Source organism: Pinus tabuliformis, chromosome J (genome assembly GCF_031772625.1).
Source record: "Pinus tabuliformis cultivar Carrire ecotype Pingquan chromosome J, CPIR1, whole genome shotgun sequence".
Lineage (NCBI taxonomy): Eukaryota > Viridiplantae > Streptophyta > Pinopsida > Pinales > Pinaceae > Pinus > Pinus tabuliformis.
Genome location: NC_142295.1, coordinates 856,445,076 through 856,457,216, shown reverse-complemented (window position 1 = coordinate 856,457,216; position 12,141 = coordinate 856,445,076). Strand labels below are relative to the sequence as shown.

Genomic DNA, 12,141 nt, shown 5'->3' with positions numbered 1-12,141 from the left:
GCAGACAACCAACATAGTTGGGGACAAGAACACCCACATTTTGGGATCAATCCAAATATTAATATCATCTCACCCTCATATTTCTTTTTCTTTCTTTCATTTATAAAAGAAATGTGCCATGACATGAGCTAATCCATCCCATAGGCCAGTTGACATTGCAGACATTTTAAAAGAACTCTATTCTATTCCTGGCATTGGAAAAAACAGAATATTTCATTATGTTAAATTCCTTCTTATGTTCAAGCATGTGATCTATGGATTATAGTCCTAATATTGTTGGATGTATTATGTAGAATTGTACGACAATTTTAACATTTTCAACTTTGTTATGTTATTTCCAACAACGAGCACTTTGGAGATTTTGGATGTCTCTAGAATCATATCAGGAGAATAAAGAAAGACAAAAGTTGACAACGCCTCAGAATGACAAGATGAGTGTGTTACATAGTGATATCAAAGCATAAGTTTGGCCACTGATCTTTTGGATAAGTATCCATTTCCTATCAAGCCATATCAAAACATCAGACTTAAACATTGTGGCCTTTGGGTAGGGTGTGTTACCCACCATTTTGTGGGTGACATCCCTATGAGAAAAAATTTCTCCAAGATGGTCCTCAGCAGGCAGCAAGTAGCCCATTGCAGCCACCAACTCGCTCATTGTGCCATTTCTGCGCCACCTGAGCCAGCCATGTGGACCCTCACCCGTTTGTCATGATCGTATGTTTGAAGGTGGACCTCCCGAACCTAAAGGTATGCCTTGTCATTTGGTAATTGAGTATTGTAGTTTTCTTATCATGGACACTTCTAGGCATGGATTAATGGGGGGATTTGGCGGAAAGAATGGGTTAGGTTTGTCCTCTCGTCCCCTAGACCCCTTTTGGATATTAACCTTGGATTCTAGTCCCGTAGGATCTCTTTTACTGACCATTTGGCTTTATGAATGGTATTTCATGGGAAACCCTGATTTTGGTTGCGTGGTCCCGCTCCCTCATCCACATATATTGCCCCCTTTCCACTCATTATAACCCCATTCATCATTTCTCCCACCTGGGTCCACATTTCTCCACTGGGTCCACAAAAGGCTAGCTCTCTCCTTCCCCTGCCCACATCTTGGGTCAGGCCTGGAATGGTGCTCCGAGGTTGATGCAGCTAAAAAGAAAAGTAAAAGCATAATTGGCCATATTCAACAGAAAAATGTACCACAAAATGCAAAATATGGTCACGAAAAACACATTTAGCATGTGGTAAAAAGCCAATACATGAGCTCTACCCCATCATCATAGCCATCACCTTCGTTCCTACAGGTTCTATGATCCTCCTTCATCATATAGGAACCCATGATTTTCCCAACCCCTAATGGGCAATGAACCACCCTACATTAAAAGGGGGTATCCACTGCTATATCTCACACATCATGCTCTTACCCCTTGAGCCTCGAGCAGTGAATTAAAGAAAAATCATATAAAGCCAAAAGGCATATAAAGAAGGGTGGAAAAATGAAGGTCGAGGCACCTCATGTACCACAATTACTCCCTCCTATACATTATATACCCAAGTATGGGCAACCCTTTTACTACCTACACTTGTACCCCAGCGTGTGGCCCAGGGCTGCCCCTTCTCATTCCCTATTCCATTCATCTCTTTATCACATGCCACAACCTTTTAAAGGATGTACCTTGGACGTATTATCGCCTTTAAAAGTAGAAACCACCTAATGGGATACTTGGTTAACCCCATTTGGAGTTTGGAGACATTAGCACATACCAAAGCCCATTATGGAAGGGCAGGCCATTATGAAGTCCCCACCCATGGTCCATGGTTTGTAAGCTCTTTTACTCAATTTCCTTGATGACTTGTTGTACTGGAAGGCTAGGAAACGCATTGGATCTTATGAAGGATTGCAAGTGGTCTCCATCTTGGGCTTGGTCTCCCTATATGGGGTCCTAACCCTCCAAAAGGCTACATTGGCACATGTAGGGTGTGTGTTGAGAAGCATGGACCTCCACAACAGTAGACAACACTCCATGGATCCCCAAAGATGTTCAAAGATTACTCGAGATTCACCTATTGGAAGAGGAAGATGCACCTGGTTCACCTTTGCCCAGCCAACCCCACAGATGTACCATGCACTTGGCAGCTAACCCAGGACCTGTAGGATGATGTGGCATCACCTACGCCATCATCTGAGCCCTTACCGATGATCTACAGGCATCCTCGACTCACTTGGAGACCCATGAGGTTATTATCGTGCCCCCACACCCACTGGGAACACTACAGGTTTATTGTTTTGAGAATAAGGGGCCACCCCCTTGTCCATCACTTTTGAGGGTCCTATTCTTCATTATGGCCCCTATGGACCTCATCAGGCCTCGTGGAGGGCCCTACGACATATATTGTTTATCATTTGACCTATTGAAAGGCTTGGTATTTCATTCATGAGCTAGTTTGGTGGGTTTGTCACCAAAAGTTAGGTTATTAGCACATTATTTTATTTTTGGGGCTTATGTAGGTGTAAGAGACTAGCTCGAACTCCTAATTAGTGTATAAATACAAGTGAGATGAGTTGATTTTCTCATCATCACTTTGGATTGGATCACTCTTCTCTTTAGAGAATTTCACACTTTTGCTGGGATGAAGAATTGGAGCATGGATGAATTTTGATGTTTGGATTGGAGTATTTTATCTTGGATCTTCTTTATTGTCAAATTGTTGATGGTTGGATATGTTCTATTACATGTAAGTAACACATTTAATGCTATTTTTACTTTTGTCATATGCATTGAATGGATTTTTCTATACTAGGGCTAATTATGACATTGCATGATTGCAAATTTGTGGAATTATTGTTTCCATATAGCATCTCTCAATGTTTGGGCCATGTATGTGAATGAAATCTCCTAGGGATAATTCCACCGGTGAATTTATCTTGATAAGCCATCTCTTTTTGCCAAGCGAAGTATAAAAGATTTGAGGTCTCTTCTTCTTGCCCTAAAGGCTAAGCGAAGTAGTCCTTAAGGCCTCCTTGACCAAAATACAAGTTCCTTTCTCATCATTCTCCTAGACTCCATTCTCCCCAAGGGATTAAGGCACTGGTCCACCAATAGGTGATCACTCAAAGAACATTTTTCTCCACCTTTCCCTCTCTCTTCTAGGTCTAGCCAAGTTGGATTTCGATCTCCTAGCCTCTACTGCGTTAGTGTGTCCTCAAGGCCTCCTCCAATTTTGAAGTCATTCCGACGGTGGAGTTGTGAGATAACCCAAGCCCTAGCTTTGAGATCAAACTTTGCCCTGGTATTCTCTAGGGTAGCACCTCATAGGATCAATTTGATACTTTGAATTGGAAATTGTTGCTTTGATCCTTTCCCCTTCCTTATCTGGGTTAAGAATATCATTGGTTGCTAGGTTCTCTCCCCTTAACCTCGGTTGGGTCTACTTTATCCCGTGTGGTCCCATACCTTTGAAAGGTTAATTTTTCAAGAACCATTCAGGAAGGCAAGTTCAATAAGGATTTTAGGATTGGGAAACTCCTTTACAAGGCATATTACTCTAACCTAACCCTCAAATTCTCCCCTCATCCTAGAAATATTTGTTCCTTGCTTGAAACAAGTAAGCTCCATTTCTTACCCTCTTCTAGGAAAAGGATCATCAGGGTCACTTCACATCCATTTGTTGATTCATCCTTCACAAGTGACTCCCATATACAGGGTCTCCTCCCATCGGTGAAAGTTCATAAAGAGTAGGGAGTCTTAGCTAAGGTGACAATGGGCTAAGTCTCCATTGTTGCCCTTGGCCTAACAGTGGTTCCCTTTAGGATTCCCCTTTAAGCCCCCTACTAGTTTGAGCGGTAACATTTTGGTGCCATTGTCGGGGACACAAAATGTGTGTTTTGTTCTCCATACGACATATTGACATATCGTTATTAGCGACTGCATTGGAAGAACGAAGCCCTAGTTCTTCATGGAACTTCAAATTCAATGCTTATAGGGTGAAGAAAGCATTTGTTAAGGCAATTTCATTCACCCTGGCGACTCCCATGTCATTAAAGACCCAGCAACATATTGACCACATATATTCCCGCCATAGAAATGACAGGGACCCCAAGATATCCTTCATCAAAATCCATGAAAAATATGCCAATGTTCGGGATCCACATTCCGCAGCAAACCACATGTTAAGGTTCATAAGGTATCTTTCAAAGCAAAATATAACTCAATCTTGTGACCAAATGGAATTGTTTGTCCTATCCATTTCCCGAAGTACCAGTTGGCTCGAGTCATGTAAACCTAAAAGCATTCCTTCTCTTCAAATGTTGACTATGCACTTCTTGTTGCATGAAGGGTCGAGTTTCCAATCTCATGAAGACATATCCCAAATGTTAGATATGGCCCTTCGAGAGGAGGAAGTTATTGAATATGGCTTTATGCTTGAGGAAGAGTATCTTATTGATGCATACTTTAATGATGGTGCCAAAGGAGAGACTCACAAGTTGGAAAGCATGTCCTCCAAGGATGATGAGGAAGATCTCAACCCCGAGAGCCCTATGACATTGAAAGAATGGATGATGGAATATGAAAAGTCTTGCAGGAAACTAATGGCCACATATAACTCCCAAGGGATTTTCTCCCACTATTGTGAGCAATCGGAAAGGCTCCATAACATGAAGAGTGAATATAAAGAGAGTCCTACCGATTACCATCTTCTTGAGGCATTTTATCAAAATAATGTAGTAAATACCTTGAAGATCATTCTTTGGGAACGGATGAAGGAGGAAAAGGCCTCTCTGTCTAAAGAAGAGAAAGAATGGCATCCTAACCAACACCAAATATATAGTGAAGAATGGGAGGATTATGAAGAAGATCACGATAGTCGAATAAACGAAGAATCTATGAGTGATTTTTGGGTTGTTGATTGAGGAATTACATATGATTATAGAAATGAAGACCCCATGGTTTCTCAAGTCCATAAGAATGAGCTCAAGGAAGAAGAAAATGCTCTGCCCCTTCTGAATAACAATGTTGGTCCTTATGAAGCCCTTCCTAGTGGTTGGAAAGGTCTCTTCTTTATGTTCCAAGATGATTCAATCAAAGAAGAGCCTTCCAAGATTGTGGGAAATTCTGATGACTCTAATATAGAAGAAATTGAGGAAGATGCTTCCCTAGGCCATGCCACCAATAAAGGGTTTTTCTTCATGTTTGAGCGTTCCTCCCCTGCCCTGGAAATAGATGTTTGTGATGATGTTCATTCCCCTAGTCTTGATGAAGAGCTTCTTTCCCCTATGAAGGACCAAGAATCATGGTTTTTCCCCAAATACGATGATGGGTCCACTTCTTGTTTTCCCAATGACCAAAATAGTATCATCCTAAACATGTCTGAGTCTTTCACTCCTTCTTACCCTAAGGGTTATAGGCCCGAGATAGTTCTTCATCAAAAATTTGTATACTTGGTCATTGACATTTCCATCTCCTGGTTCGAGGATCAAATCAAATCCTCTTGACTAGTGTCTTTCCCTTCTTCCAAGGTTCCTTTCTATGGCATGTGGGTCTCTTCTTTTCCCATCTCCCTCCCTTGCAACCCCTCATATCATTGTTCCTATTTGTATTGTTAGGACTGCTGCAAAAATAATCATTGAAACATGCATTCTTGTATTGATCAATTGACATGTTGGTTGCATTGCGTCTATGATTATACCTAGCACCTGAAATTGTCGGTTATGCATGTTAGAGTGGGATGCATAGCATGTTGATTTTGCATTAGAACTAACATCATATGATAATTCTCACGGTAGATTAGATATATTTAAATTAAAATTTGCATATTTTATTTTCTGTTGATTTTACAGCCTAACACTAAGCATGGGTGATCACAAGACACGTGAAAAACATGTTGCCTCATGGGTTAAATCTTTCATATGTGCAGGTCACAGGTCTGACGTAACCAAGAGAGTGTTGGAGTTCTCGTGACCCCCCGTTCAAGTAGCTTTGTCCACTTCTTCGAGAGATCACATCCCAATTAGAGCCAGATATTGGCCACAATTTTGTCAGTATATCCCTAGGAGAAAAAATTTCTCCAAGATGATGCTCAGTCGACAGCCCCTTGCAGCCACCAACTAGCTCGTTGTGCCATTTCTCCACCACTTGAGCCAACAACGTGGTCCATCACCCATCTGTCATGATCATATGTTTGAAGGTGGGCCTTCTGAACCTAAAGGTATGCCTTGGCGTTTGGTAATTGAGTAATGTAGTTTGTTTATCATGGACACTTCTAGGCATGGATTAATGGGGGGATTCGACGGAAAGAATGGGCTAGGTTTGTGCTCTCGTTCCCTAGACCCTTTTTGGATATTAACCTTGGATTCTAATCCCGTGGGATCTCTTTTACTGACCATTTGGTTTTAGAGATGGTATTTCATCGAAAACCTTGATCTTGGTTGCATGGTCTCGCACCCGCATCCACATATATTTCCCCCTTTCCACTCATTATATCCCCATTCATCATTCTGCCCACCTAGGTCGACATTCCTCCACTGTGTCCACATAGGGCTAGCTCTCCCCTTCCCCTACCCACAACTTGGGTCAGGCCTGGAATGATGCTCAGAGGTTGATGCAGCTAAAAAGAAAAGCAAAAGCATAAAATTGGCCACATTCAACAGGAAAATGTACAACAAAATGCAAAATATGGTCGAGACAAACACATTTAGCACGTGGGAGAAATTCAATACATGAGCTCTACCCCATTATCATGGCTATCACTCTAGTTCCTACAGGTTCTATGAGCCTCCCTCATCATATAGGAACCCATGATTGTCCCAACCCCTGGTGGGCAATGGACCGCCCTACCTTAAATTGGGGTATCCACTGTTATATCTCACACATCATGCTCTTACCCCTTGAGCCTCGAGCAGTTAATTAAAGAAAAATCATAAAAAGGCAAAAGGCATATAAATAAGGGTGGAAAAATCAAGGTCAAAGCACCTCATGTACCACGATTGCACCCTCCTATACCATATATACCCAAGTACTTGCTTCCCTTTTGCTAACTACCCTTGTACCCCAACAAGTGGCCCAAGGCCGCCCCTTCTCATTCCCTATTCCATTCACCTCTTTATCACATGCCACCACCTTTTAAACGATGTACCTTGGACATACTATCCTCTTTAAAAGTAGAAACCACCTAATTGGATAATTGGTTAACCCCATATGGAGTTTGGAGACATTAGCACATGCCAAAGCCCATTATGGAAGAGCAGGTCATTATGAAATCCCCACCTGTGGTCCATGATTTGTAAGCTCTTTGACTTAATTTCCTTGATAAATTGTTGTACTAGAAAGCTAGGAGATGCATTGGATCTTATGCAGGATTGCAGGTGGTCTCCATCTTGGGTTTGGTCTCCCTATACGGGGTCCTAACCCTCCAGAGGACTACATTGGCACATGTAGGGTGTGTGTTGAGAGCCATGGGCCTCCACAACAGTAGACAGCAGTCCATGGATCCCTAGAGAAGTTCAGAGATTGCTCGCGATTCACCTATTGGCAGAGGAAGATGCACCTGGTTCACCTTTGCCCAGCCAGCCCCACAGATGTACCATGCACTTGGCAACTAGCCCAGGACTTGTAGGATGATGTGGAATCGCCTACATTATCATCTGAGCCCTTACCGATGGACATGCATCTTCAAATCATTTGGAGACCCATGAGGTTATTATAGTGTCCCCACACCCATTGGAAGCACCACAGGTTTATTGTTTGGGGAACAAGGGGCCACCCCCTTGTCCATTACTTTTGAGGGTCTTATTCTTCATTATGGCACCTATGGACGTCAATAGGCCTCATGGAGGGCTCTACGACATGTATTGTTTATCATTTGACTTCTTCAGAGGCTTATTATTTCATTTATGAGCTAATTTGGTGGTCTTGTCACCAAAAGTTAGGTTATTAGCACATTATTTTATTTTTTGGGCTTATGTAGACTTAGGAGACTAATTTGAACTCCTAATTAGTGTATAAATGAACATTGCAACAAGCGGGGACGAACCAGGGACGTTTTTTGGAAGCGAGGACGCCAAAGGGAATGCGAGTTTGGGTGAGTCTAAGGAGAAAAGAAAAATCGGAATTTTGGTGCTGGTCTCACTATGTTTCGTGCTCTGAATTGGGAGAATGAAGTCTTCCAAATTGGACTGCTGTCAGAACAGGCTGCTGCAAGTAGCTGCATAATCGAAGTTGCTAGGAAGAGGCCAATCTTCTGGAGGCTGACTTGGTGTGGAGGGAGGGTCTGGTCAAGGTCTAGGGTGAAGAGTCTCAAAGAATACTATTGAAAGGAAGAATTACTTTGATTGGGTTTTCCTCTCGAGGGGGGTTTTGCCCTGGCATATACCTACATCTTGTGTTCATTGTTTTATGTGCTGCTACTTTTGGTAATTGCTTGATGAACTAAAGAAATAAGATAAAAAGAATTGTAATAATAAGAAACATCATAAGTAATTATCAAGATCGAGAAAATCTTCACTGCCTTTCTGATTTTCCAATAGCAATGGGCCTCCACATGGTGGCAATGAAGAAGATGGTAGTTGTGGAAGTTGTGGCACTGAAATTGTTGAAGATGAAGCCCTTGTTGTTGGTGTTGAACCATAGAACCTGGGAACCAAGGGACCAGATGGGGGTGGCATCTCAACTCGGTCATCATCATCCTCGATAAGAGGATCCTCTAATTGCTCTAATTGCAACACTCCATCTTCCAAATTGGACTCCTTTGGATTCTTGTCCCAAACATTAAGGTTTTTATTAGTCTTTGCATCATCACAGTAATGGGACAACAATCGCATGTTGTAATGAATATAAGCCAAGCTCTCTACCTGGTCTAAACTAAACCTATTCCTTTTAACACTGCCGATGAAAGAATAAGAGCTCCAACACCTCTCTGCAGAAGAAGTGTTTACCACCTATGGCTGCACCTGCAATGCCAAAGTTTGTAGAAATGGAGTAGCACCTCCATGCATGTTCCACCACTCAAGAGAAGAAAAATTCTCTTAATCTCTAATTGCATGCATGCTCCCAAATGGACCAGTGCTAAGCATATAGTTGCTCAACTGTTTTCATACCATGGCGGCCTCCTCATCAGGGAATAATTTATCCAATGCAATCATATATTTTTCTAGAACCTCTAGATCTAGGTGTGGTTTTCTCCTGCTCCTCCCTACCAGGTGCTGGTGTTGAAAGCCATGAAGGATGATAGTATTTAGGTGTCAAAGCATATGCTAATGCATGCAATGGAACATTTAGCATATCCCAACGTTTTTCCACCTCTACACGAACATAATTGTACAAAGTGATATCTCTAGGCTCAACAATGTCTTTAATCTGCCCCAACATGCTATCCATTTTCTCATACACCTCTCCAATTATTGGTCGATCTGAATCTGCAAACTTGATCATGTAATAAATTGGTTTGGTGAATTGCAAAACATATTTAACATGTGACCAAGAGAACATGTCAAGAATAGTGTCCTTGGCCACATTAGCACCATCTCTATCAATGTTAATTTCCTCCCATGATTCATAGGTCACCATATTAGTTAAAGCTTGTCTCACCTTCACTAGCCACCTAAAGGTGAAGTAATAACTTGCAAATCTTGTTTTTGCAAGTTTAAGCAACTGCAACTTGCAGTAAGTTCCATAGAAGTAGTTTACCCTTGTATGCCCTGTGATAAATTTAATGAGTTGCTTCCCTCTCTTGTAAAGCTCATTAATCCACCCACATTCTTTATGCTTCAAAATATCATGCATCAAAAGGTTCAATGTGTGCACCAAGCACCCAGATCAAAATATGTGTGGATAAGTACGCTGAATAACTTTTCCTATTGCCTTACAATTTGCTGCATTATCTATGCTCACATGAACCATATTATTAGGACCAACATCTTTGATTGATTGCAATAGGAGATCTGCAATGTTTTGGGAAGTTGCAATGATGGAGAAGGAGTCATGTCATGTAATAAATATTGCACCACTAGCAGAAACACCAAGAACATTAATCAAATGTTGATTTCTAATATTTGTCCACCCATCTGATACAATGGATACCCCACAATCCACCCACTCATTTGTAAAACGTGTCAAATCTCTTTGAACCTTTGGTTTTTCTCTTTCTAACAGCATTGTTCAAGCTTTCTCATGGTTGGGGGCCTTGTATCCTTTTGGGGCTTCATTGAAGGCCTTTACCATTTCATGCCAATAGGGAGAGCGAAGCACATTGAATGGTACACTGCAAGCACAAAGAAATCAGACTATCTTTCCATCCACATCATCCCTCCTAGCAACATTCAGGAAATCCCCTATTGTTCTTTTACCTCCAAAGCTTGCAGAAGTACCATGAGGAGATGAACTACCAAATCTAGAGGTTGCACTTGATTCAAATTGAGTTTTTGGTTTCTCTTTTTTTGTTGTGCAGGCTCCTCTATTTGGATGTATTTTCTTCTTTGTTCAACTAAAACCTTTGGGCAAATAGCTATCCCCACGGCAACCTTTTTCTCATCATTGTCCATCACCCCACAAAGATGCCTCCTCACACGAGTATATGAACCTCTATATGGTTTTCCTCCATGACAACCATGAAGGTATAAAAACTTGTAGCTTCCACCACCATTTCCCCCTTCAAATTTGGTCATATAGTTCCACAAGGGTGTCAATGCAGCTTTCCACTCTAGTGTTTCATTGTTATCATCAAGCTCATCCCCTTCCTCTTCAAACCCTTCCTCCTCATCATACATTGGATCACTCATATGGGGACTACTATTCTCTTCTTCTTCTTCTTCCCTTCTATTCCTACTCCCCCTTGCCATCATGAAAACCAAAAGTGGAATGATACATATTAGCCAAAAAAACACCATCTTGGAATATGAATATAGGTGGTGGGCAACCTACAAATAAATGAGCAAAAATAAAGAATGAGAAAGAGTGGGAGAGGGAGGAGAGAAAATAAAAATAAAAAACAATGACAAAAAATGAGTTTGGGGTTTGCACTTACCTCTTTAGTTCTTGTAGATGGAAGCCCTTCTTTACTCCTCCAAGCTCCTCCTCCTTCAATGCTCCTAGCAATTCCTTCACTCCTCCAAGCTCTCCTCAACTCTCTCTTCTCCAAGCACTCTTCTCCTCTCTTTCTCTTCTCTTCTCCAAGCTCTCCAAAACCATAAGTGTGAGCAAACGAGAGGTGAAAAGAACTTTTATCCTTTTCAATCCATCCCTAACCCAAGTCTAACCGACCCCCCAACCCAACTTAAGTCAAAAAGAGAAAATAAAATAAAATAAAAAAATATTTTAAGTGGGTCAGTTGGGATCCACCCTGAAGCGGCCCTGATCCATGGTGGATCCATGGGCCAATCCACCCTCCGAAACACAGATCCGGCATACGGAAACGCAGATAGGGCCACACGGTTCCCACCAGCAAGGAATCATCCGACCTGGCCCAATCTACATTTCGGTTTTCAGAGCCGCATTTCTGTACGGGATGCTGATCGGCCATTGGAGCCAAGGGGGACATTTCCTGCAACACTTGTATAAATACAAGTGAGATGAGTTCATTTTCTCATCATCACTTTGGATTGGATCACTCTTCTCTTTAGAGAATTTCGCAATTTTTCTGGGATGAAGAATTGGAGCATGGATGAATTTTGATGTTTGGATTGGAGTATTTTATCTTGGAGCTTCTTTATTGTCAAATTATTGATGGTTGGATATGTTCTATTACATGTAAGTACACATATTTAATGTTATTCTTGTTTTACTTTTTTCATATGCATTGAATGGGATTTTCTTTATACTACGTTAATTGTTGCATTGCATAATTGCAAATTTGTGGAATTATTGTTTCTATATATCATCTCTCAATGTTTGGGCCATATATGCGAATAAAATCTCCTTGGGATAATTCCATCGGTGAATTTATCTTGAGAAGCCATCTCTTTTTTCCAAGCGAAGTAGTCCTCAAGGCCTCCTTGACCGAAATACAAGTTCCTTCCGCATCATTCTCCTAGACTCCATTCTCCCCAAGGGATTAAGGCACTGATCCACCAATAAGTGATCACTCAAAGAAGATTTTTCTCCACCTTTCCCTCTCTCTTCTAGGTCTAGCCAAGTTGGGTCACCTGAG

At 41.5% G+C, this 12,141-nt stretch overlaps 1 protein-coding gene across 6 annotated transcripts in view; it reads right to left on the bottom strand.

Moving 5' to 3' along the window:
* Positions 1–12,141, bottom strand: part of TSL (Protein kinase superfamily protein) — a 334,646-nt gene that overhangs the window by 120,862 nt on the left and 201,643 nt on the right. The window lies entirely within an intron of this gene.